We start from the raw sequence: 22,179 nt of genomic DNA, 5'->3' as shown, positions 1-22,179 counted from the left end.
GCGAGAGCTGACGCTCTCAAATCGGCCTATATCAAAACGACAAGCACGAGAAACGACTGAGAGAGGTAAGGAGAGGCGAGGCGATGGACACACAGCACGCCCCCTTCATTTCACGGTGGCGTCTCCCTGACCGAATCGGGCTGTAGCTCCGAAAAGAAAGGAGAAACAAAAATAGGAAGTAAAAGTGCCAATAGTGCCCTGTGTTCCCATGCGCTCACCCGCCCAAGTACTAACAAGGGCCAAAGTTGGTACGCATCGGCAATCGGACATTTTCTTTCATTTTCTCTTTATCGGTTGAGAACCAGTGTATTCAAGATATTATGGCCATTGCCGAGTGAATGCTGTAGCGCTTCCCGACGAGTCGGGTTCGGATCCTCTATCAACTTCCACGCAGGGTGATGATCTTTTGGTCATCACACTCGCCAGCTGAAATCGGCGCTGCCTTTTCGTAGTAGTAAAAGAGTAGTGGCCCGTGGGGGGATCGAACCCACGACCTTCGCGTTATTAGCACGACGCTCTAACCAACTGAGCTAACGGGCCTGGGCAGATGCGTTTGCTCAGCCCTACGCTGGAAACAGGTGGCATGAAGCCATACACCATTTCTATGGTCGTCGTGTGTCTGCTTCCCTAGTCTATATTCTGCTGACGGTCACGAAACAGTAGCTACATTGCGAGCAGGACGGGAAACGGCCGCTCGGACAGCTCAAACTTGTCACGATTCGTGTGGAAAAAATTCCGTTCCGGTACCGGGAATCGAACCCGGGCCTCCTGGGTGAAAGCCAGGTATCCTAGCCACTAGACCACATCGGATGTGGCCGTTCCGTTCGACCGTTCGTACGGTCGCTTGTCGCATTTCGCGTCGAGTGCCGCGTCGGCGCCCCTCTCTCTTTGCGAACATCTTTGCACATACTGACTGGCAAGGCGCGCACCTCAAACGTCGCAGAGCAATGCTTTTGGCTTCATGCTCTGCTGGGAGAAGAGGAAAAGGGAAGCTGTAAGTAGCAATAACAGGAAGTGAACATTTTCCCGCTGAAGCGTTGAAACGTTGTGGATAACAAACAAGAAATACGTTGGCGCCTTAGCAACAGCACCACCATCAGTCACAGAAAACTAAATGCCCCGGGTGAGGATCGAACTCACGACCTTAAGATTATGAGACTTACGCGCTGCCTACTGCGCTACCGAGGCACGGGTGCACCGCTTGTCCCGGAAACTAGGTAAATACCGTACCCAATATTAGACGTAGAGACACTGTACTTCCTGGATAACGTGTTCTGTTGCTACACGTGCACTGCCGGCCCAGTTGATTGCGGTGCTGCTGCAGCTGTTGCAACGATAGGCAGCACTCCTTGTCGTTAAAGTTCAGTGCCTCGGAGGCACCCGGACCCAGCAACTTGTGAGGCCAGGCCGACGCTAGTCTGTAGAACATGATGCGGGCGTCCTAGCGGGGACCCGCGAGTGCTGCGTTCTCGGTTCTTCTCAAGGGAACCCAGCCATACATTCTTGTGGATCGTGCATCTCAAGCGCGCAAGCCACGCGGCAGCATTATCGCGGGAAAAGCAAAACGATGCATCGGCCGGGAATCGAACCCGGGCCGCCCGCGTGGCAGGCGAGCATTCTACCACTGAACCACCGATGCTCGGGCCAGCGGTAACCTCACGCTGCTTCCCGAGCAGATGTCTCAAGGGAAAGTGGGACTGCTGTCAAGCGCCGTAGCATTCTGTGGAGAAGATGCTGCAGACGCTGAATCCTGCACTGCACTGCTTAAAAATGCCGCCAGAACGCGGTCCTCTGCGTACTCTTGCGTCGCCGGCGCCGACTCTTGCCAAAGGATGCGAAATGTGCGCGGATACGCTGTCCGAATGCGTGTGGATGTGCTCCCCTAGCCTACCTCGAAATGCGCCTGCCAGGTATGATCACCTTCGGCCGCTGCCGACAGGCGGGACGCCGACACAGCGCGGAGGCGGGGCGCTCGGTTGTGCGGTGGTGGTGTAATGGTCAGCATAGTTGCCTTCCAAGCAGTTGATCCGGGTTCGATTCCCGGCCGCCGCAGCAGGCTTTTAATTTCGCGTATGAGTACTTTTGCCACGCCCTCTTACTCGCTGCATACCAGCCCTTAGTGTGTCTCGACTTGTCTCGACTTTGCTCAGCTGACGCGAGAGCTGACGCTCTCAAATCGGCCTATATCAAAACGACAAGCACGAGAAACGACTGAGAGAGGTAAGGAGAGGCGAGGCGATGGACACACAGCACGCCCCCTTCATTTCACGGTGGCGTCTCCCTGACCGAATCGGGCTGTAGCTCCGAAAAGAAAGGAGAAACAAAAATAGGAAGTAAAAGTGCCAATAGTGCCCTGTGTTCCCATGCGCTCACACCGCCCAAGTACTAACAAGGGCCAAAGTTGGTACGCATCGGCAATCGGACATTTTCTTTCATTTTCTCTTTATCGGTTGAGAACCAGTGTATTCAAGATATTATGGCCATTGCCGAGTGAATGCTGTAGCGCTTCCCGACGAGTCGGGTTCGGATCCTCTATCAACTTCCACGCAGGGTGATGATCTTTTGGTCATCACACTCGCCAGCTGAAATCGGCGCTGCCTTTTCGTAGTAGTAAAAGAGTAGTGGCCCGTGGGGGGATCGAACCCACGACCTTCGCGTTATTAGCACGACGCTCTAACCAACTGAGCTAACGGGCCTGGGCAGATGCGTTTGCTCAGCCCTACGCTGGAAACAGGTGGCATGAAGCCATACACCATTTCTATGGTCGTCGTGTGTCTGCTTCCCTAGTCTATATTCTGCTGACGGTCACGAAACAGTAGCTACATTGCGAGCAGGACGGGAAACGGCCGCTCGGACAGCTCAAACTTGTCACGATTCGTGTGGAAAAAATTCCGTTCCGGTACCGGGAATCGAACCCGGGCCTCCTGGGTGAAAGCCAGGTATCCTAGCCACTAGACCACATCGGATGTGGCCGTTCCGTTCGACCGTTCGTACGGTCGCTTGTCGCATTTCGCGTCGAGTGCCGCGTCGGCGCCCCTCTCTCTTTGCGAACATCTTTGCACATACTGACTGGCAAGGCGCGCACCTCAAACGTCGCAGAGCAATGCTTTTGGCTTCATGCTCTGCTGGGAGAAGAGGAAAAGGGAAGCTGTAAGTAGCAATAACAGGAAGTGAACATTTTCCCGCTGAAGCGTTGAAACGTTGTGGATAACAAACAAGAAATACGTTGGCGCCTTAGCAACAGCACCACCATCAGTCACAGAAAACTAAATGCCCCGGGTGAGGATCGAACTCACGACCTTAAGATTATGAGACTTACGCGCTGCCTACTGCGCTACCGAGGCACGGGTGCACCGCTTGTCCCGGAAACTAGGTAAATACCGTACCCAATATTAGACGTAGAGACACTGTACTTCCTGGATAACGTGTTCTGTTGCTACACGTGCACTGCCGGCCCAGTTGATTGCGGTGCTGCTGCAGCTGTTGCAACGATAGGCAGCACTCCTTGTCGTTAAAGTTCAGTGCCTCGGAGGCACCCGGACCCAGCAACTTGTGAGGCCAGGCCGACGCTAGTCTGTAGAACATGATGCGGGCGTCCTAGCGGGGACCCGCGAGTGCTGCGTTCTCGGTTCTTCTCAAGGGAACCCAGCCATACATTCTTGTGGATCGTGCATCTCAAGCGCGCAAGCCACGCGGCAGCATTATCGCGGGAAAAGCAAAACGATGCATCGGCCGGGAATCGAACCCGGGCCGCCCGCGTGGCAGGCGAGCATTCTACCACTGAACCACCGATGCTCGGGCCAGCGGTAACCTCACGCTGCTTCCCGAGCAGATGTCTCAAGGGAAAGTGGGACTGCTGTCAAGCGCCGTAGCATTCTGTGGAGAAGATGCTGCAGACGCTGAATCCTGCACTGCACTGCTTAAAAATGCCGCCAGAACGCGGTCCTCTGCGTACTCTTGCGTCGCCGGCGCCGACTCTTGCCAAAGGATGCGAAATGTGCGCGGATACGCTGTCCGAATGCGTGTGGATGTGCTCCCCTAGCCTACCTCGAAATGCGCCTGCCAGGTATGATCACCTTCGGCCGCTGCCGACAGGCGGGACGCCGACACAGCGCGGAGGCGGGGCGCTCGGTTGTGCGGTGGTGGTGTAATGGTCAGCATAGTTGCCTTCCAAGCAGTTGATCCGGGTTCGATTCCCGGCCGCCGCAGCAGGCTTTTAATTTCGCGTATGAGTACTTTTGCCACGCCCTCTTACTCGCTGCATACCAGCCCTTAGTGTGTCTCGACTTGTCTCGACTTTGCTCAGCTGACGCGAGAGCTGACGCTCTCAAATCGGCCTATATCAAAACGACAAGCACGAGAAACGACTGAGAGAGGTAAGGAGAGGCGAGGCGATGGACACACAGCACGCCCCCTTCATTTCACGGTGGCGTCTCCCTGACCGAATCGGGCTGTAGCTCCGAAAAGAAAGGAGAAACAAAAATAGGAAGTAAAAGTGCCAATAGTGCCCTGTGTTCCCATGCGCTCACCCGCCCAAGTACTAACAAGGGCCAAAGTTGGTACGCATCGGCAATCGGACATTTTCTTTCATTTTCTCTTTATCGGTTGAGAACCAGTGTATTCAAGATATTATGGCCATTGCCGAGTGAATGCTGTAGCGCTTCCCGACGAGTCGGGTTCGGATCCTCTATCAACTTCCACGCAGGGTGATGATCTTTTGGTCATCACACTCGCCAGCTGAAATCGGCGCTGCCTTTTCGTAGTAGTAAAAGAGTAGTGGCCCGTGGGGGGATCGAACCCACGACCTTCGCGTTATTAGCACGACGCTCTAACCAACTGAGCTAACGGGCCTGGGCAGATGCGTTTGCTCAGCCCTACGCTGGAAACAGGTGGCATGAAGCCATACACCATTTCTATGGTCGTCGTGTGTCTGCTTCCCTAGTCTATATTCTGCTGACGGTCACGAAACAGTAGCTACATTGCGAGCAGGACGGGAAACGGCCGCTCGGACAGCTCAAACTTGTCACGATTCGTGTGGAAAAAATTCCGTTCCGGTACCGGGAATCGAACCCGGGCCTCCTGGGTGAAAGCCAGGTATCCTAGCCACTAGACCACATCGGATGTGGCCGTTCCGTTCGACCGTTCGTACGGTCGCTTGTCGCATTTCGCGTCGAGTGCCGCGTCGGCGCCCCTCTCTCTTTGCGAACATCTTTGCACATACTGACTGGCAAGGCGCGCACCTCAAACGTCGCAGAGCAATGCTTTTGGCTTCATGCTCTGCTGGGAGAAGAGGAAAAGGGAAGCTGTAAGTAGCAATAACAGGAAGTGAACATTTTCCCGCTGAAGCGTTGAAACGTTGTGGATAACAAACAAGAAATACGTTGGCGCCTTAGCAACAGCACCACCATCAGTCACAGAAAACTAAATGCCCCGGGTGAGGATCGAACTCACGACCTTAAGATTATGAGACTTACGCGCTGCCTACTGCGCTACCGAGGCACGGGTGCACCGCTTGTCCCGGAAACTAGGTAAATACCGTACCCAATATTAGACGTAGAGACACTGTACTTCCTGGATAACGTGTTCTGTTGCTACACGTGCACTGCCGGCCCAGTTGATTGCGGTGCTGCTGCAGCTGTTGCAACGATAGGCAGCACTCCTTGTCGTTAAAGTTCAGTGCCTCGGAGGCACCCGGACCCAGCAACTTGTGAGGCCAGGCCGACGCTAGTCTGTAGAACATGATGCGGGCGTCCTAGCGGGGACCCGCGAGTGCTGCGTTCTCGGTTCTTCTCAAGGGAACCCAGCCATACATTCTTGTGGATCGTGCATCTCAAGCGCGCAAGCCACGCGGCAGCATTATCGCGGGAAAAGCAAAACGATGCATCGGCCGGGAATCGAACCCGGGCCGCCCGCGTGGCAGGCGAGCATTCTACCACTGAACCACCGATGCTCGGGCCAGCGGTAACCTCACGCTGCTTCCCGAGCAGATGTCTCAAGGGAAAGTGGGACTGCTGTCAAGCGCCGTAGCATTCTGTGGAGAAGATGCTGCAGACGCTGAATCCTGCACTGCACTGCTTAAAAATGCCGCCAGAACGCGGTCCTCTGCGTACTCTTGCGTCGCCGGCGCCGACTCTTGCCAAAGGATGCGAAATGTGCGCGGATACGCTGTCCGAATGCGTGTGGATGTGCTCCCCTAGCCTACCTCGAAATGCGCCTGCCAGGTATGATCACCTTCGGCCGCTGCCGACAGGCGGGACGCCGACACAGCGCGGAGGCGGGGCGCTCGGTTGTGCGGTGGTGGTGTAATGGTCAGCATAGTTGCCTTCCAAGCAGTTGATCCGGGTTCGATTCCCGGCCGCCGCAGCAGGCTTTTAATTTCGCGTATGAGTACTTTTGCCACGCCCTCTTACTCGCTGCATACCAGCCCTTAGTGTGTCTCGACTTGTCTCGACTTTGCTCAGCTGACGCGAGAGCTGACGCTCTCAAATCGGCCTATATCAAAACGACAAGCACGAGAAACGACTGAGAGAGGTAAGGAGAGGCGAGGCGATGGACACACAGCACGCCCCCTTCATTTCACGGTGGCGTCTCCCTGACCGAATCGGGCTGTAGCTCCGAAAAGAAAGGAGAAACAAAAATAGGAAGTAAAAGTGCCAATAGTGCCCTGTGTTCCCATGCGCTCACCCGCCCAAGTACTAACAAGGGCCAAAGTTGGTACGCATCGGCAATCGGACATTTTCTTTCATTTTCTCTTTATCGGTTGAGAACCAGTGTATTCAAGATATTATGGCCATTGCCGAGTGAATGCTGTAGCGCTTCCCGACGAGTCGGGTTCGGATCCTCTATCAACTTCCACGCAGGGTGATGATCTTTTGGTCATCACACTCGCCAGCTGAAATCGGCGCTGCCTTTTCGTAGTAGTAAAAGAGTAGTGGCCCGTGGGGGGATCGAACCCACGACCTTCGCGTTATTAGCACGACGCTCTAACCAACTGAGCTAACGGGCCTGGGCAGATGCGTTTGCTCAGCCCTACGCTGGAAACAGGTGGCATGAAGCCATACACCATTTCTATGGTCGTCGTGTGTCTGCTTCCCTAGTCTATATTCTGCTGACGGTCACGAAACAGTAGCTACATTGCGAGCAGGACGGGAAACGGCCGCTCGGACAGCTCAAACTTGTCACGATTCGTGTGGAAAAAATTCCGTTCCGGTACCGGGAATCGAACCCGGGCCTCCTGGGTGAAAGCCAGGTATCCTAGCCACTAGACCACATCGGATGTGGCCGTTCCGTTCGACCGTTCGTACGGTCGCTTGTCGCATTTCGCGTCGAGTGCCGCGTCGGCGCCCCTCTCTCTTTGCGAACATCTTTGCACATACTGACTGGCAAGGCGCGCACCTCAAACGTCGCAGAGCAATGCTTTTGGCTTCATGCTCTGCTGGGAGAAGAGGAAAAGGGAAGCTGTAAGTAGCAATAACAGGAAGTGAACATTTTCCCGCTGAAGCGTTGAAACGTTGTGGATAACAAACAAGAAATACGTTGGCGCCTTAGCAACAGCACCACCATCAGTCACAGAAAACTAAATGCCCCGGGTGAGGATCGAACTCACGACCTTAAGATTATGAGACTTACGCGCTGCCTACTGCGCTACCGAGGCACGGGTGCACCGCTTGTCCCGGAAACTAGGTAAATACCGTACCCAATATTAGACGTAGAGACACTGTACTTCCTGGATAACGTGTTCTGTTGCTACACGTGCACTGCCGGCCCAGTTGATTGCGGTGCTGCTGCAGCTGTTGCAACGATAGGCAGCACTCCTTGTCGTTAAAGTTCAGTGCCTCGGAGGCACCCGGACCCAGCAACTTGTGAGGCCAGGCCGACGCTAGTCTGTAGAACATGATGAGCGGGGACCCGCGAGTGCTGCGTTCTCGGTTCTTCTCAAGGGAACCCAGCCATACATTCTTGTGGATCGTGCATCTCAAGCGCGCAAGCCACGCGGCAGCATTATCGCGGGAAAAGCAAAACGATGCATCGGCCGGGAATCGAACCCGGGCCGCCCGCGTGGCAGGCGAGCATTCTACCACTGAACCACCGATGCTCGGGCCAGCGGTAACCTCACGCTGCTTCCCGAGCAGATGTCTCAAGGGAAAGTGGGACTGCTGTCAAGCGCCGTAGCATTCTGTGGAGAAGATGCTGCAGACGCTGAATCCTGCACTGCACTGCTTAAAAATGCCGCCAGAACGCGGTCCTCTGCGTACTCTTGCGTCGCCGGCGCCGACTCTTGCCAAAGGATGCGAAATGTGCGCGGATACGCTGTCCGAATGCGTGTGGATGTGCTCCCCTAGCCTACCTCGAAATGCGCCTGCCAGGTATGATCACCTTCGGGCCGCTGCCGACAGGCGGGACGCCGACACAGCGCGGAGGCGGGGCGCTCGGTTGTGCGGTGGTGGTTGTAATGGTCAGCATAGTTGCCTTCCAAGCAGTTGATCCGGGTTCGATTCCCGGCCGCCGCAGCAGGCTTTTAATTTCGCGTATGAGTACTTTTGCCACGCCCTCTTACTCGCTGCATACCAGCCCTTAGTGTGTCTCGACTTGTCTCGACTTTGCTCAGCTGACGCGAGAGCTGACGCTCTCAAATCGGCCTATATCAAAACGACAAGCACGAGAAACGACTGAGAGAGGTAAGGAGAGGCGAGGCGATGGACACACAGCACGCCCCCCTTCATTTCACGGTGGCGTCTCCCTGACCGAATCGGGCTGTAGCTCCGAAAAGAAAGGAGAAACAAAAATAGGAAGTAAAAGTGCCAATAGTGCCCTGTGTTCCCATGCGCTCACCCGCCCAAGTACTAACAAGGGCCAAAGTTGGTACGCATCGGCAATCGGACATTTTCTTTCATTTTCTCTTTATCGGTTGAGAACCAGTGTATTCAAGATATTATGGCCATTGCCGAGTGAATGCTGTAGCGCTTCCCGACGAGTCGGGTTCGGATCCTCTATCAACTTCCACGCAGGGTGATGATCTTTTGGTCATCACACTCGCCAGCTGAAATCGGCGCTGCCTTTTCGTAGTAGTAAAAGAGTAGTGGCCCGTGGGGGGATCGAACCCACGACCTTCGCGTTATTAGCACGACGCTCTAACCAACTGAGCTAACGGGCCTGGGCAGATGCGTTTGCTCAGCCCTACGCTGGAAACAGGTGGCATGAAGCCATACACCATTTCTATGGTCGTCGTGTGTCTGCTTCCTAGTCTATATTCTGCTGACGGTCACGAAACAGTAGCTACATTGCGAGCAGGACGGGAAACGGCCGCTCGGACAGCTCAAACTTGTCACGATTCGTGTGGAAAAAATTCCGTTCCGGTACCGGGAATCGAACCCGGGCCTCCTGGGTGAAAGCCAGGTATCCTAGCCACTAGACCACATCGGATGTGGCCGTTCCGTTCGACCGTTCGTACGGTCGCTTGTCGCATTTCGCGTCGAGTGCCGCGTCGGCGCCCCTCTCTCTTTGCGAACATCTTTGCACATACTGACTGCAAGGCGCGCACCTCAAACGTCGCAGAGCAATGCTTTTGGCTTCATGCTCTGCTGGGAGAAGAGGAAAAGGGAAGCTGTAAGTAGCAATAACAGGAAGTGAACATTTTCCCGCTGAAGCGTTGAAACGTTGTGGATAACAAACAAGAAATACGTTGGCGCCTTAGCAACAGCACCACCATCAGTCACAGAAAACTAAATGCCCCGGGTGAGGATCGAACTCACGACCTTAAGATTATGAGACTTACGCGCTGCCTACTGCGCTACCGAGGCACGGGTGCACCGCTTGTCCCGGAAACTAGGTAAATACCGTACCCAATATTAGACGTAGAGGACACTGTACTTCCTGGATAACGTGTTCTGTTGCTACACGTGCACTGCCGGCCCAGTTGATTGCGGTGCTGCTGCAGCTGTTGCAACGATAGGCAGCACTCCTTGTCGTTAAAGTTCAGTGCCTCGGAGGCACCCGGACCCAGCAACTTGTGAGGCCAGGCCGACGCTAGTCTGTAGAACATGATGCGGGCGTCCTAGCGGGGACCCGCGAGTGCTGCGTTCTCGGTTCTTCTCAAGGGAACCCAGCCATACATTCTTGTGGATCGTGCATCTCAAGCGCGCAAGCCACGCGGCAGCATTATCGCGGGAAAAGCAAAACGATGCATCGGCCGGGAATCGAACCCGGGCCGCCCGCGTGGCAGGCGAGCATTCTACCACTGAACCACCGATGCTCGGGCCAGCGGTAACCTCACGCTGCTTCCCGAGCAGATGTCTCAAGGGAAAGTGGGACTGCTGTCAAGCGCCGTAGCATTCTGTGGAGAAGATGCTGCAGACGCTGAATCCTGCACTGCACTGCTTAAAAATGCCGCCAGAACGCGGGTCCTCTGCGTACTCTTGCGTCGCCGGCGCCGACTCTTGCCAAAGGATGCGAAATGTGCGCGGATACGCTGTCCGAATGCGTGTGGATGTGCTCCCCTAGCCTACCTCGAAATGCGCCTGCCAGGTATGATCACCTTCGGCCGCTGCCGACAGGCGGGACGCCGACACAGCGCGGAGGCGGGGCGCTCGGTTGTGCGGTGGTGGTGTAATGGTCAGCATAGTTGCTTCCAAGCAGTTGATCCGGGTTCGATTCCCGGCCGCCGCAGCAGGCTTTTAATTTCGCGTATGAGTACTTTTGCCACGCCCTCTTACTCGCTGCATACCAGCCCTTAGTGTGTCTCGACTTGTCTCGACTTTGCTCAGCTGACGCGAGAGCTGACGCTCTCAAATCGGCCTATATCAAAACGACAAGCACGAGAAACGACTGAGAGAGGTAAGGAGAGGCGAGGCGATGGACACACAGCACGCCCCCTTCATTTCACGGTGGCGTCTCCCTGACCGAATCGGGCTGTAGCTCCGAAAAGAAAGGAGAAACAAAAATAGGAAGTAAAAGTGCCAATAGTGCCCTGTGTTCCATGCGCTCACCCGCCCAAGTACTAACAAGGGCCAAAGTTGGTACGCATCGGCAATCGGACATTTTCTTTCATTTTCTCTTTATCGGTTGAGAACCAGTGTATTCAAGATATTATGGCCATTGCCGAGTGAATGCTGTAGCGCTTCCCGACGAGTCGGGTTCGGATCCTCTATCAACTTCCACGCAGGGTGATGATCTTTTGGTCATCACACTCGCCAGCTGAAATCGGCGCTGCCTTTTCGTAGTAGTAAAAGAGTAGTGGCCCGTGGGGGGATCGAACCCACGACCTTCGCGTTATTAGCACGACGCTCTAACCAACTGAGCTAACGGGCCTGGGCAGATGCGTTTGCTCAGCCCTACGCTGGAAACAGGTGGCATGAAGCCATACACCATTTCTATGGTCGTCGTGTGTCTGCTTCCCTAGTCTATATTCTGCTGACGGTCACGAAACAGTAGCTACATTGCGAGCAGGACGGGAAACGGCCGCTCGGACAGCTCAAACTTGTCACGATTCGTGTGGAAAAAAATTCCGTTCCGGTACCGGAATCGAACCGGGCCTCCTGGGTGAAAGCCAGGTATCCTAGCCACTAGACCACATCGGATGTGGCCGTTCCGTTCGACCGTTCGTACGGTCGCTTGTCGCATTTCGCGTCGAGTGCCGCGTCGGCGCCCCTCTCTCTTTGCGAACATCTTTGCACATACTGACTGGCAAGGCGCGCACCTCAAACGTCGCAGAGCAATGCTTTTGGCTTCATGCTCTGCTGGGAGAAGAGGAAAAGGGGAAGCTGTAAGTAGCAATAACAGGAAGTGAACATTTTCCCGCTGAAGCGTTGAAAACGTTGTGGATAACAAACAAGAAATACGTTGGCGCCTTAGCAACAGCACCACCATCAGTCACAGAAAACTAAATGCCCCCGGGTGAGGATCGAACTCACGACCTTAAGATTATGAGACTTAACGCGCTGCCTACTGCGCTACCGAGGCACGGGTGCACCGCTTGTCCCGGAAACTAGGTAAAATACCGTACCCAATATTAGACGTAGAGACACTGTACTTCCTGGATAACGTGTTCTGTTGCTACACGTGCACTGCCGGCCCAGTTGATTGCGGTGCTGCTGCAGCTGTTGCAACGATAGGCAGCACTCCTTGTCGTTAAAGTTCAGTGCCTCGGAGGCACCCGGACCCAGCAACTTGTGAGGCCAGGCCGACGCTAGTCTGTAGAACATGATGCGGGGCGTCCTAGCGGGGACCCGCGAGTGCTGCGTTCTCGGTTCTTCTCAAGGGAACCCAGCCATACATTCTTGTGGATCGTGCATCTCAAGCGCGCAAGCCACGCGGCAGCATTATCGCGGGAAAAGCAAAACGATGCATCGGCCGGGAATCGAACCCGGGCCGCCCGCGTGGCAGGCGAGCATTCTACCACTGAACCACCGATGCTCGGGCCAGCGGTAACTCACGCTGCTTCCCGAGCAGATGTCTCAAGGGAAAGTGGGACTGCTGTCAAGCGCCGTAGCATTCTGTGGAGAAGATGCTGCAGACGCTGAATCCTGCACTGCACTGCTTAAAAATGCCGCCAGAACGCGGTCCTCTGCGTACTCTTGCGTCGCCGGCGCCGACTCTTGCCAAAGGATGCGAAATGTGCGCGGATACGCTGTCCGAATGCGTGTGGATGTGCTTCCCCTAGCCTACCTCGAAATGCGCCTGCCAGGTATGATCACCTTCGGCCGCTGCCGACAGGGCGGGGACGCCGACACAGCGCGGAGGCGGGGCGCTCGGTTGTGCGGTGGTGGTGTAATGGTCAGCATAGTTGCCTTCCAAGCAGTTGATCCGGGGTTCGATTCCCGGCCGCCGCAGCAGGCTTTTAATTTCGCGTATGAGTACTTTTGCCACGCCCTCTTACTCGCTGCATACCCAGCCCTTAGTGTGTCTCGACTTGTCTCGACTTTGCTCAGCTGACGCGAGAGCTGACGCTCTCAAATCGGCCTATATCAAAACGACAAGCACGAGAAACGACTGAGAGAGGTAAGGAGAGGCGAGGCGATGGACACACAGCACGCCCCCTTCATTTCACGGTGGCGTCTCCTGACCGAATCGGGCTGTAGCTCCGAAAAGAAAGGAGAAACAAAATAGGAAGTAAAAGTGCCAATAGTGCCCTGTGTTCCCATGCGCTCACCCGCCCAAGTACTAACAAGGGCCAAAGTTGGTACGCATCGGCAATCGGACATTTTCTTTCATTTTCTCTTTATCGGTTGAGAACCAGTGTATTCAAGATATTATGGCCATTGCCGAGTGGAATGCTGTAGCGCTTCCCGACGAGTCGGGTTCGGATCCTCTATCAACTTCCACGCAGGGTGATGATCTTTTGGTCATCACACTCGCCAGCTGAAATCGGCGCTGCCTTTTCGTAGTAGTAAAAGAGTAGTGGCCCGTGGGGGGATCGAACCCACGACCTTCGCGTTATTAGCACGACGCTCTAACCAACTGAGCTAACGGGCCTGGGCAGATGCGTTTGCTCAGCCCTACGCTGGAAACAGGTGGCATGAAGCCATACACCATTTCTATGGTCGTCGTGTGTCTGCTTCCCTAGTCTATATTCTGCTGACGGTCACGAAACAGTAGCTACATTGCGAGCAGGACGGGAAACGGCCGCTCGGACAGCTCAACACTTGTCACGATTCGTGTGGAAAAAATTCCGTTCCGGTACCGGGAATCGAACCCGGGCCTCCTGGGTGAAAGCCCAGGTATCCTAGCCACTAGACCACATCGGATGTGGCCGTTCCGTTCGACCGTTCGTACGGTCGCTTGTCGCATTTCGCGTCGAGTGCCGCGTCGGCGCCCCTCTCTCTTTGCGAACATCTTTGCACATACTGACTGGCAAGGCGCGCACCTCAAACGTCGCAGAGCAATGCTTTTTGGCTTCATGCTCTGCTGGGAGAAGAGGAAAAGGGAAGCTGTAAGTAGCAATAACAGGAAGTGAACATTTTCCCGCTGAAGCGTTGAAACGTTGTGGATAACAAACAAGAAATACGTTGGCGCCTTAGCAACAGCACCACCATCAGTCACAGAAAACTAAATGCCCCGGGTGAGGATCGAACTCACGACCTTAAGATTATGAGACTTACGCGCTGCCTACTGCGCTAACGAGGCACGGGTGCACCGCTTGTCCCGGAAACTAGGTAAATACCGTACCCAATATTAGACGTAGAGACACTGTACTTCCTGGATAACGTGTTCTGTTGCTACACGTGCACTGCGCGCCCAGTTGATTGCGGTGCTGCTGCAGCTGTTGCAACGATAGGCAGCACTCCTTGTCGTTAAAGTTCAGTGCCTCGGAGGCACCCGGACCCAGCAACTTGTGAGGCCAGGCCGACGCTAGTCTGTAGAACATGATGCGGGCGTCCTAGCGGGGACCCGCGAGTGCTGCGTTCTCGGTTCTTCTCAAGGGAACCCAGCCATACATTCTTGTGGATCGTGCATCTCAAGCGCGCAAGCCACGCGGCAGCATTATCGCGGGAAAAGCAAAACGATGCATCGGCCGGAATCGAACCCGGCCGCCCGCGTGGCAGGCGAGCATTCTACCACTGAACCACCGATGCTCGGGCCAGCGGTAACCTCACGCTGCTTCCCGAGCAGATGTCTCAAGGGAAAGTGGGACTGCTGTCAAGCGCCGTAGCATTCTGTGGAGAAGATGCTAGCAGGACGCTGAATCCTGCACTGCACTGCCTAAAAATGCCGCCAGAACGCGGTCCTCTGCGTACTCTTGCGTCGCCGGCGCCGACTCTTGCCAAAGGATGCGAAATGTGCGCGGATACGCTGTCCGAATGCGTGTGGATGTGCTCCCCTAGCCTACCTCGAAATGCGCCTGCCAGGTATGATCACCTTCGGCCGCTGCCGACAGGCGGGACGCCGACACAGCGCGGAGGCGGGGCGCTCGGTTGTGCGGTGGTGTGTAATGGTCAGCATAGTTGCCTTCCAAGCAGTTGATCCGGGTTCGATTCCCGGCCGCCGCAGCAGCTTTTAATTTCGCGTATGAGTACTTTTGCCACGCCCTCTTACTCGCTGCATACCAGCCCTTAGTGTGTCTCGACTTGTCTCGACTTTGCTCAGCTGACGCGAGAGCTGACGCTCTCAAATCGGCCTATATCAAACGACAAGCACGAGAACGACTGAGAGAGGTAAGGAGAGGCGAGGCGATGGACACACAGCACGCCCCCTTCATTTCACGGTGGCGTCTCCCTGACCGAATCGGGCTGTAGCTCCGAAAAGAAAGGAGAAACAAAAATAGGAAGTAAAAGTGCCAATAGTGCCCTGTGTTCCATGCGCTCACCCGCCCAAGTACTAACAAGGGCCAAAGTTGGTACGCATCGGCAATCGGACATTTTCTTTCATTTTCTCTTTATCGGTTGAGAACCAGTGTATTCAAGATATTATGGCCATTGCCGAGTGAATGCTGTAGCGCTTCCCCGACGAGTCGGGTTCGGATCCTCTATCAACTTCCACGCAGGGTGATGATCTTTTGGTCATCACACTCGCCAGCTGAAATCGGCGCTGCCTTTTCGTAGTAGTAAAAGAGTAGTGGCCCGTGGGGGGATCGAACCCACGACCTTCGCGTTATTAGCACGACGCTCTAACCAACTGAGCTAACGGCCCTGGGCAGATGCGTTTGCTCAGCCCTACGCTGGAAACAGGTGGCATGAAGCCATACACCATTTCTATGGTCGTCGTGTGTCTGCTTCCCTAGTCTATATTCTGCTGACGGTCACGAAACAGTAGCTACACTTGCGAGCAGGACGGGAAACGGCCGCTCGGACAGCTCAAACTTGTCACGATTCGTGTGGAAAAAATTCCGTTCCGGTACCGGAATCGAACCCGGGCCTCCTGGGTGAAAGCCAGGTATCCTAGCCACTAGACCACATCGGATGTGGCCGTTCCGTTCGACCGTTCGTACGGTCGCTTGTCGCATTTCGCGTCGAGTGTCCGCGTCGGCGCCCCTCTCTCTTTGCGAACATCTTTGCACATACTGACTGGCAAGGCGCGCACCCTCAAACGTCGCAGAGCAATGCTTTTGGCTTCATGCTCTGCTGGGAGAAGAGGAAAAGGGAAGCTGTAAGTAGCAATAACAGGAAGTGAACATTTTCCCGCTGAAGCGTTGAAACGTTGTGGATAACAAACAAGAAATACGTTGGCGCCTTAGCAACAGCACCACCCATCAGTCACAGAAAACTAAATGCCCCGGGTGAGGATCGAACTCACGACCTTAAGATTATGAGACTTACGCGCTGCCTACTGCGCTACCGAGGCACGGGTGCACCGCTTGTCCCGGAAACTAGGTAAATACCGTACCCAATATTAGACGTAGAGACACTGTACTTCCTGGATAACGTGTTCTGTTGCTACACGTGCACTGCCGGCCCAGTTGATTGCGGTGCTGCTGCAGCTGTTGCAACGATAGGCAGCACTCCTTGTCGTTAAAGTTCAGTGCCTCGGAGGCACCCGGACCCAGCAACTTGTGAGGCCAGGCCGACGCTAGTCTGTAGAACATGATGCGGGCGTCCTAGCGGGGACCCGCGAGTGCTGCGTTCTCGGTTCTTCTCAAGGGAACCCAGCCATACATTCTTGTGGATCGTGCATCTCAAGCGCGCAAGCCACGCGGCAGCATTATCGCGGGAAAAGCAAAACGATGCATCGGCCGGAATCGAACCCGGGCCGCCCGCGTGGCAGGCGAGCATTCTACCACTGAACCACCGATGCTCGGGCCAGCGGTAACCTCACGCTGCTTCCCGAGCAGATGTCTCAAGGGAAAGTGGGACTGCTGTCAAGCGCCGTAGCATTCTGTGGAGAAGATGCTGCAGACGCTGAATCCTGCACTGCACTGCTTAAAAATGCCGCCAGAACGCGGTCCTCTGCGTACTCTTGCGTCGCCGGCGCCGACTCTTGCCAAAGGATGCGAAATGTGCGCGGATACGCTGTCCGAATGCGTGTGGATGTGCTCCCCTAGCCTACCTCGAAATGCGCCTGCCAGGTATGATCACCTTCGGCCGCTGCCGACAGGCGGGACGCGACACAGCGCGGAGGGCGGGGCGCTCGGTTGTGCGGTGGTGGTGTAATGGTCAGCATAGTTGCCTTCCAAGCAGTTGATCCGGGTTCGATTCCCGGCCGCCGCAGCAGGCTTTTAATTTCGCGTATGAGTACTTTTGCCACGCCCTCTTACTCGCTGCATACCAGCCCTTAGTGTGTCTCGACTTGTCTCGACTTTGCTCAGCTGACGCGAGAGCTGACGCTCTCAAATCGGCCTATATCAAAACGACAAGCACGAGAAACGACTGAGAGAGGTAAGGAGAGGCGAGGCGATGGACACACAGCACGCCCCCTTCATTTCACGGTGGCGTCTCCCTGACCGAATCGGGCTGTAGCTCCGAAAAGAAAGGAGAAACAAAAATAGGAAGTAAAAGTGCCAATAGTGCCCTGTGTTCCCATGCGCTCACCCGCCCAAGTACTAACAAGGGCCAAAGTTGGTACGCATCGGCAATCGGACATTTTCTTTCATTTCTCTTTATCGGTTGAGAACCAGTGTATTCAAGATAGTATGGCCATTGCCGAGTGAATGCTGTAGCGCTTCCCGACGAGTCGGGTTCGGATCCTCTATCAACTTCCACGCAGGGTGATGATCTTTTGGTCATCACACTCGCCAGCTGAAATCGGCGCTGCCTTTTCGTAGTAGTAAAAGAGTAGTGGCCCGTGGGGGGATCGAACCCACGACCTTCGCGTTATTAGCACGACGCTCTAACCAACTGAGCTAACGGGCCTGGGCAGATGCGTTTGCTCAGCCCTACGCTGAAACAGGTGGCATGAAGCCATACACCATTTCTATGGTCGTCGTGTGTCCTGCTTCCCTAGTCTATATTCTGCTGACGGTCACGAAACAGTAGCTACATTGCGAGCAGGACGGGAAACGGCCGCTCGGACAGCTCAAACTTGTCACGATTCGTGTGGAAAAAATTCCGTTCCGGTACCGGGAATCGAACCCGGGCCTCCTGGGTGAAAGCCAGGTATCCTAGCCACTAGACCACATCGGATGTGGCCGTTCCGTTCGACCGTTCGTACGGTCGCTTGTCGCATTTCGCGTCGAGTGCCGCGTCGGCGCCCCTCTCTCTTTGCGAACATCTTTGCACATACTGACTGGCAAGGCGCGCACCCTCAAACGTCGCAGAGCAATGCTTTTGGCTTCATGCTCTGCTGGGAGAAGAGGAAAAGGGAAGCTGTAAGTAGCAATAACAGGAAGTGAACATTTTCCCGCTGAAGCGTTGAAACGTTGTGGATAACAAACAAGAAATACGTGGCGCCTTAGCAACAGCACCACCATCAGTCACAGAAAACTAAATGCCCCGGGTGAGGATCGAACTCACGACCTTAAGATTATGAGACTTACGCGCTGCCTACTGCGCTACCGAGGCACGGGTGCACCGCTTGTCCCGGAAACTAGGTAAATACCGTACCCAATATTAGACGTAGAGGACACTGTACTTCCTGGATAACGTGTTCTGTTGCTACACGTGCACTGCCGGCCCAGTTGATTGCGGTGCTGCTGCAGCTGTTGCAACGATAGGCAGCACTCCTTGTCGTTAAAGTTCAGTGCCTCGGAGGCACCCGGACCCAGCAACTTGTGAGGCCAGGCCGACGCTAGTCTGTAGAACATGATGCGGGCGTCCTAGCGGGGACCCGCGAGTGCTGCGTTCTCGGTTCTTCTCAAGGGAACCCAGCCATACATTCTTGTGGATCGTGCATCTCAAGCGCGCAAGCCACGCGGCAGCATTATCGCGGGAAAAGCAAAACGATGCATCGGCCGGGAATCGAACCCGGGCCGCCCGCGTGGCAGGCGAGCATTCTACCACTGAACCACCGATGCTCGGGCCAGCGGTAACCTCACGCTGCTTCCCGAGCAGATGTCTCAAGGGAAAGTGGGACTGCTGTCAAGCGCCGTAGCATTCTGTGGAGAAGATGCTGCAGACGCTGAATCCTGCACTGCACTGCCTAAAAATGCCGCCAGAACGCGGTCCTCTGCGTACTCTTGCGTCGCCGGCGCCGACTCTTGCCAAAGGATGCGAATGTGCGCGGATACGCTGTCCGAATGCGTGTGGATGTGCTCCCCTAGCCTAACCTCGAAATGCGCCTGCCAGGTATGATCACCTTCGGCCGCTGCCGACAGGCGGGACGCCGACACAGCGCGGAGGCGGGGCGCTCGGTTGTGCGGTGGTGGTGTAATGGTCAGCATAGTTGCCTTCCAAGCAGTTGATCCGGGTTCGATTCCCGGCCGCCGCAGCAGGCTTTTAATTTCGCGTATGAGTACTTTTGCCACGCCCTCTTACTCGCTGCATACCAGCCCTTAGTGTGTCTCGACTTGTCTCGACTTTGCTCAGCTGACGCGAGAGCTGACGCTCTCAAATCGGCCTATATCAAAACGACAAGCACGAGAAACGACTGAGAGAGGTAAGGAGAGGCGAGGCGATGGACACACAGCACGCCCCCTTCATTTCACGGTGGCGTCTCCCTGACCGAATCGGGCTGTAGCTCCGAAAAGAAAGGAGAAACAAAAATAGGAAGTAAAAGTGCCAATAGTGCCCTGTGTTCCCATGCGCTCACCCGCCAAGTACTAACAAGGGCCAAAGTTGGTACGCATCGGCAATCGGACATTTTCTTTCATTTTCTCTTATCGGTTGAGAACCAGTGTATTCAAGATATTATGGCCATTGCCGAGTGAATGCTGTAGCGCTTCCCGACGAGTCGGGTTCGGATCCTCTATCAACTTCCACGCAGGGTGATGATCTTTTGGTCATCACACTCGCCAGCTGAAATCGGCGCTGCCTTTTCGTAGTAGTAAAAGAGTAGTGGCCCGTGGGGGGATCGAACCCACGACCTCGCGTTATTAGCACGACGCTCTAACCAACTGAGCTAACGGGCCTGGGCAGATGCGTTTGCTCAGCCCCTACGCTGGAAAACAGGTGGCATGAAGCCATACACCATTTCTATGGTCGTCGTGTGTCTGCTTCCCTAGTCTATATTCTGCTGACGGTCACGAAACAGTAGCTACATTGCGAGCAGGACGGGAAACGGCCGCTCGGACAGCTCAAACTTGTCACGATTCGTGTGGAAAAAATTCCGTTCCGGTACCGGGAATCGAACCCGGGCCTCCTGGGTGAAAGCCAGGTATCCTAGCCACTAGACCACATCGGATGTGGCCGTTCCGTTCGACCGTTCGTACGGTCGCTTGTCGCATTTCGCGTCGAGTGCCGCGTCGGCGCCCCTCTCTCCTTTGCGAACATCTTTGCACATACTGACTGGCAAGGCGCGCACCTCAAACGTCGCAGAGCAATGCTTTTGGCTTCATGCTCTGCTGGGAGAAGAGGAAAAGGGAAGCTGTAAGTAGCAATAACAGGAAGTGAACATTTTCCCGCTGAAGCGTTGAAACGTTGTGGATAACAAACAAGAAATACGTTGGCGCCTTAGCAACAGCACCACCATCAGTCACAGAAAACTAAATGCCCCGGGTGAGGATCGAACTCACGACCTTAAGATTATGAGACTTACGCGCTGCCTACTGCGCTACCGAGGCACGGGGTGCACCGCTTGTCCCGGAAACTAGGTAAATACCGTACCCAATATTAGACGTAGAGACACTGTACTTCCTGGATAACGTGTTCTGTTGCTACACGTGCACTGCCGGCCCAGTTGATTGCGGTGCTGCTGCAGCTGTTGCAACGATAGGCAGCACTCCTTGTCGTTAAAGTCAGTGCCTCGGAGGCACCCGGACCCAGCAACTTGTGAGGCCAGGCCGACGCTAGTCTGTAGAACATGATGCGGGCGTCCTAGCGGGGACCCGCGAGTGCTGCGTTCTCGGTTCTTCTCAAGGGAACCCAGCCATACATTCTTGTGGATCGTGCATCTCAAGCGCGCAAGCCACGCGGCAGCATTATCGCGGGAAAAGCAAAACGATGCATCGGCCGGGAATCGAACCCGGCCGCCCGCGTGGCAGGCGAGCATTCTACCACTGAACCACCGATGCTCGGGCCAGCGGTAACCTCACGCTGCTTCCCGAGCAGATGTCTCAAGGGAAAGTGGGACTGCTGTCAAGCGCCGTAGCATTCTGTGGAGAAGATGCTGCAGACGCTGAATCCTGCACTGCACTGCTTAAAAAATGCCGCCAGAACGCGGTCCTCTGCGTACTCTTGCGTCGCCGGCGCCGACTCTTGCCAAAGGATGCGAAATGTGCGCGGATACGCTGTCCGAATGCGTGTGGATGTGCTCCCCTAGCCTACCTCGAAATGCGCCTGCCAGGTATGATCACCTTCGGCCGCTGCCGACAGGCGGGACGCCGACACAGCGCGGAGGCGGGGCGCTCGGTTGTGCGGTGGTGGTGTAATGGTCAGCATAGTTGCCTTCCAAGCAGTTGATCCGGGTTCGATTCCCGGCCGCCGCAGCAGGCTTTTAATTTCGCGTATGAGTACTTTTGCCACGCCCTCTTACTCGCTGCATACCAGCCCTTAGTGTGTCTCGACTTGTCTCGACTTTGCTCAGCTGACGCGAGAGCTGACGCTCTCAAATCGGCCTATATCAAAACGACAAGCACGAGAAACGACTGAGAGAGGTAAGGAGAGGCGAGGCGATGGACACACAGCACGCCCCCTTCATTTCACGGTGGCGTCTCCCTGACCGAATCGGGCTGTAGCTCCGAAAAGAAAGGAGAAACAAAAATAGGAAGTAAAAGTGCCAATAGTGCCCTGTGTTCCCATGCGCTCACCCGCCCAAGTACTAACAAGGGCCAAAGTTGGTACGCATCGGCAATCGGACATTTCTTTCATTTTCTCTTTATCGGTTGAGAACCAGTGTATTCAAGATATTATGGCCATTGCCGAGTGAATGCTGTAGCGCTTCCCGACGAGTCGGGTTCGGATCCTCTATCAACTTCCACGCAGGGTGATGATCTTTTGGTCATCACACTCGCCAGCTGAAATCGGCGCTGCCTTTTCGTAGTAGTAAAAGAGTAGTGGCCCGTGGGGGGATCGAACCCACGACCTTCGCGTTATTAGCACGACGCTCTAACCAACTGAGCTAACGGGCCTGGGCAGATGCGTTTGCTCAGCCCTACGCTGGAAAACAGGTGGCATGAAGCCATACACCATTTCTATGGTCGTCGTGTGTCTGCTTCCC

The 22,179-nt window shown here is 55.1% G+C and overlaps 47 non-coding genes across 47 annotated transcripts; 8 read left to right on the top strand and 39 right to left on the bottom strand.

Annotated features, from left to right (window-relative positions):
- Window positions 1-466: 466 nt before the first annotated feature.
- Window positions 467-540, bottom strand: Trnai-aau. Its single transcript has one exon. It is a non-coding gene; the product is annotated as a tRNA-Ile (tRNA).
- A 198-nt stretch (window positions 541-738) lies between these two features.
- Window positions 739-810, bottom strand: Trnae-uuc. Its single transcript has one exon. It is a non-coding gene; the product is annotated as a tRNA-Glu (tRNA).
- Window positions 811-1,115: 305 nt separating this feature from the next.
- On the bottom strand, window positions 1,116-1,188 carry Trnam-cau. The gene has a single exon. It is a non-coding gene; the product is annotated as a tRNA-Met (tRNA).
- A 380-nt stretch (window positions 1,189-1,568) lies between these two features.
- Trnag-gcc lies at window positions 1,569-1,639 on the bottom strand. Its single transcript has one exon. It is a non-coding gene; the product is annotated as a tRNA-Gly (tRNA).
- A 341-nt stretch (window positions 1,640-1,980) lies between these two features.
- Trnag-ucc lies at window positions 1,981-2,052 on the top strand. Its single transcript has one exon. It is a non-coding gene; the product is annotated as a tRNA-Gly (tRNA).
- A 570-nt stretch (window positions 2,053-2,622) lies between these two features.
- Window positions 2,623-2,696, bottom strand: Trnai-aau. The gene has a single exon. It is a non-coding gene; the product is annotated as a tRNA-Ile (tRNA).
- A 198-nt stretch (window positions 2,697-2,894) lies between these two features.
- Window positions 2,895-2,966, bottom strand: Trnae-uuc. Its single transcript has one exon. It is a non-coding gene; the product is annotated as a tRNA-Glu (tRNA).
- Window positions 2,967-3,271: 305 nt separating this feature from the next.
- Window positions 3,272-3,344, bottom strand: Trnam-cau. The gene has a single exon. It is a non-coding gene; the product is annotated as a tRNA-Met (tRNA).
- A 380-nt stretch (window positions 3,345-3,724) lies between these two features.
- On the bottom strand, window positions 3,725-3,795 carry Trnag-gcc. Its single transcript has one exon. It is a non-coding gene; the product is annotated as a tRNA-Gly (tRNA).
- A 341-nt stretch (window positions 3,796-4,136) lies between these two features.
- Trnag-ucc lies at window positions 4,137-4,208 on the top strand. The gene has a single exon. It is a non-coding gene; the product is annotated as a tRNA-Gly (tRNA).
- Window positions 4,209-4,777: 569 nt separating this feature from the next.
- On the bottom strand, window positions 4,778-4,851 carry Trnai-aau. Its single transcript has one exon. It is a non-coding gene; the product is annotated as a tRNA-Ile (tRNA).
- Window positions 4,852-5,049: 198 nt separating this feature from the next.
- Trnae-uuc lies at window positions 5,050-5,121 on the bottom strand. Its single transcript has one exon. It is a non-coding gene; the product is annotated as a tRNA-Glu (tRNA).
- Window positions 5,122-5,426: 305 nt separating this feature from the next.
- Window positions 5,427-5,499, bottom strand: Trnam-cau. The gene has a single exon. It is a non-coding gene; the product is annotated as a tRNA-Met (tRNA).
- Window positions 5,500-5,879: 380 nt separating this feature from the next.
- Trnag-gcc lies at window positions 5,880-5,950 on the bottom strand. Its single transcript has one exon. It is a non-coding gene; the product is annotated as a tRNA-Gly (tRNA).
- Window positions 5,951-6,291: 341 nt separating this feature from the next.
- On the top strand, window positions 6,292-6,363 carry Trnag-ucc. Its single transcript has one exon. It is a non-coding gene; the product is annotated as a tRNA-Gly (tRNA).
- A 569-nt stretch (window positions 6,364-6,932) lies between these two features.
- Trnai-aau lies at window positions 6,933-7,006 on the bottom strand. The gene has a single exon. It is a non-coding gene; the product is annotated as a tRNA-Ile (tRNA).
- A 198-nt stretch (window positions 7,007-7,204) lies between these two features.
- Trnae-uuc lies at window positions 7,205-7,276 on the bottom strand. Its single transcript has one exon. It is a non-coding gene; the product is annotated as a tRNA-Glu (tRNA).
- A 305-nt stretch (window positions 7,277-7,581) lies between these two features.
- Trnam-cau lies at window positions 7,582-7,654 on the bottom strand. The gene has a single exon. It is a non-coding gene; the product is annotated as a tRNA-Met (tRNA).
- Window positions 7,655-8,024: 370 nt separating this feature from the next.
- Window positions 8,025-8,095, bottom strand: Trnag-gcc. Its single transcript has one exon. It is a non-coding gene; the product is annotated as a tRNA-Gly (tRNA).
- Window positions 8,096-8,437: 342 nt separating this feature from the next.
- Window positions 8,438-8,510, top strand: Trnag-ucc. The gene has a single exon. It is a non-coding gene; the product is annotated as a tRNA-Gly (tRNA).
- Window positions 8,511-9,080: 570 nt separating this feature from the next.
- Window positions 9,081-9,154, bottom strand: Trnai-aau. Its single transcript has one exon. It is a non-coding gene; the product is annotated as a tRNA-Ile (tRNA).
- A 197-nt stretch (window positions 9,155-9,351) lies between these two features.
- Trnae-uuc lies at window positions 9,352-9,423 on the bottom strand. The gene has a single exon. It is a non-coding gene; the product is annotated as a tRNA-Glu (tRNA).
- Window positions 9,424-9,727: 304 nt separating this feature from the next.
- On the bottom strand, window positions 9,728-9,800 carry Trnam-cau. Its single transcript has one exon. It is a non-coding gene; the product is annotated as a tRNA-Met (tRNA).
- A 381-nt stretch (window positions 9,801-10,181) lies between these two features.
- Window positions 10,182-10,252, bottom strand: Trnag-gcc. The gene has a single exon. It is a non-coding gene; the product is annotated as a tRNA-Gly (tRNA).
- A 981-nt stretch (window positions 10,253-11,233) lies between these two features.
- On the bottom strand, window positions 11,234-11,307 carry Trnai-aau. Its single transcript has one exon. It is a non-coding gene; the product is annotated as a tRNA-Ile (tRNA).
- Window positions 11,308-11,883: 576 nt separating this feature from the next.
- Window positions 11,884-11,958, bottom strand: Trnam-cau. Its single transcript has one exon. It is a non-coding gene; the product is annotated as a tRNA-Met (tRNA).
- A 382-nt stretch (window positions 11,959-12,340) lies between these two features.
- Window positions 12,341-12,411, bottom strand: Trnag-gcc. The gene has a single exon. It is a non-coding gene; the product is annotated as a tRNA-Gly (tRNA).
- A 343-nt stretch (window positions 12,412-12,754) lies between these two features.
- Window positions 12,755-12,827, top strand: Trnag-ucc. Its single transcript has one exon. It is a non-coding gene; the product is annotated as a tRNA-Gly (tRNA).
- A 569-nt stretch (window positions 12,828-13,396) lies between these two features.
- Trnai-aau lies at window positions 13,397-13,470 on the bottom strand. The gene has a single exon. It is a non-coding gene; the product is annotated as a tRNA-Ile (tRNA).
- Window positions 13,471-13,669: 199 nt separating this feature from the next.
- Trnae-uuc lies at window positions 13,670-13,742 on the bottom strand. The gene has a single exon. It is a non-coding gene; the product is annotated as a tRNA-Glu (tRNA).
- A 306-nt stretch (window positions 13,743-14,048) lies between these two features.
- Trnam-cau lies at window positions 14,049-14,121 on the bottom strand. The gene has a single exon. It is a non-coding gene; the product is annotated as a tRNA-Met (tRNA).
- Window positions 14,122-14,501: 380 nt separating this feature from the next.
- Trnag-gcc lies at window positions 14,502-14,570 on the bottom strand. The gene has a single exon. It is a non-coding gene; the product is annotated as a tRNA-Gly (tRNA).
- Window positions 14,571-15,550: 980 nt separating this feature from the next.
- On the bottom strand, window positions 15,551-15,624 carry Trnai-aau. The gene has a single exon. It is a non-coding gene; the product is annotated as a tRNA-Ile (tRNA).
- Window positions 15,625-16,202: 578 nt separating this feature from the next.
- Window positions 16,203-16,275, bottom strand: Trnam-cau. Its single transcript has one exon. It is a non-coding gene; the product is annotated as a tRNA-Met (tRNA).
- Window positions 16,276-16,655: 380 nt separating this feature from the next.
- On the bottom strand, window positions 16,656-16,725 carry Trnag-gcc. Its single transcript has one exon. It is a non-coding gene; the product is annotated as a tRNA-Gly (tRNA).
- A 341-nt stretch (window positions 16,726-17,066) lies between these two features.
- On the top strand, window positions 17,067-17,138 carry Trnag-ucc. The gene has a single exon. It is a non-coding gene; the product is annotated as a tRNA-Gly (tRNA).
- Window positions 17,139-17,706: 568 nt separating this feature from the next.
- On the bottom strand, window positions 17,707-17,780 carry Trnai-aau. Its single transcript has one exon. It is a non-coding gene; the product is annotated as a tRNA-Ile (tRNA).
- Window positions 17,781-17,978: 198 nt separating this feature from the next.
- On the bottom strand, window positions 17,979-18,050 carry Trnae-uuc. The gene has a single exon. It is a non-coding gene; the product is annotated as a tRNA-Glu (tRNA).
- A 305-nt stretch (window positions 18,051-18,355) lies between these two features.
- On the bottom strand, window positions 18,356-18,428 carry Trnam-cau. Its single transcript has one exon. It is a non-coding gene; the product is annotated as a tRNA-Met (tRNA).
- A 381-nt stretch (window positions 18,429-18,809) lies between these two features.
- Trnag-gcc lies at window positions 18,810-18,880 on the bottom strand. Its single transcript has one exon. It is a non-coding gene; the product is annotated as a tRNA-Gly (tRNA).
- A 341-nt stretch (window positions 18,881-19,221) lies between these two features.
- Window positions 19,222-19,293, top strand: Trnag-ucc. Its single transcript has one exon. It is a non-coding gene; the product is annotated as a tRNA-Gly (tRNA).
- Window positions 19,294-19,860: 567 nt separating this feature from the next.
- Window positions 19,861-19,933, bottom strand: Trnai-aau. Its single transcript has one exon. It is a non-coding gene; the product is annotated as a tRNA-Ile (tRNA).
- A 200-nt stretch (window positions 19,934-20,133) lies between these two features.
- On the bottom strand, window positions 20,134-20,205 carry Trnae-uuc. Its single transcript has one exon. It is a non-coding gene; the product is annotated as a tRNA-Glu (tRNA).
- Window positions 20,206-20,511: 306 nt separating this feature from the next.
- On the bottom strand, window positions 20,512-20,584 carry Trnam-cau. Its single transcript has one exon. It is a non-coding gene; the product is annotated as a tRNA-Met (tRNA).
- A 380-nt stretch (window positions 20,585-20,964) lies between these two features.
- On the bottom strand, window positions 20,965-21,034 carry Trnag-gcc. The gene has a single exon. It is a non-coding gene; the product is annotated as a tRNA-Gly (tRNA).
- A 342-nt stretch (window positions 21,035-21,376) lies between these two features.
- Trnag-ucc lies at window positions 21,377-21,448 on the top strand. The gene has a single exon. It is a non-coding gene; the product is annotated as a tRNA-Gly (tRNA).
- Window positions 21,449-22,016: 568 nt separating this feature from the next.
- Trnai-aau lies at window positions 22,017-22,090 on the bottom strand. Its single transcript has one exon. It is a non-coding gene; the product is annotated as a tRNA-Ile (tRNA).
- Between the last annotated feature and the right edge of the window lie 89 nt (window positions 22,091-22,179).

Source organism: Schistocerca americana, unplaced genomic scaffold (genome assembly GCF_021461395.2).
Source record: "Schistocerca americana isolate TAMUIC-IGC-003095 unplaced genomic scaffold, iqSchAmer2.1 HiC_scaffold_1380, whole genome shotgun sequence".
Classification (NCBI taxonomy): domain Eukaryota; kingdom Metazoa; phylum Arthropoda; class Insecta; order Orthoptera; family Acrididae; genus Schistocerca; species Schistocerca americana.
This window is presented reverse-complemented; position numbering and strand designations above follow the sequence as displayed.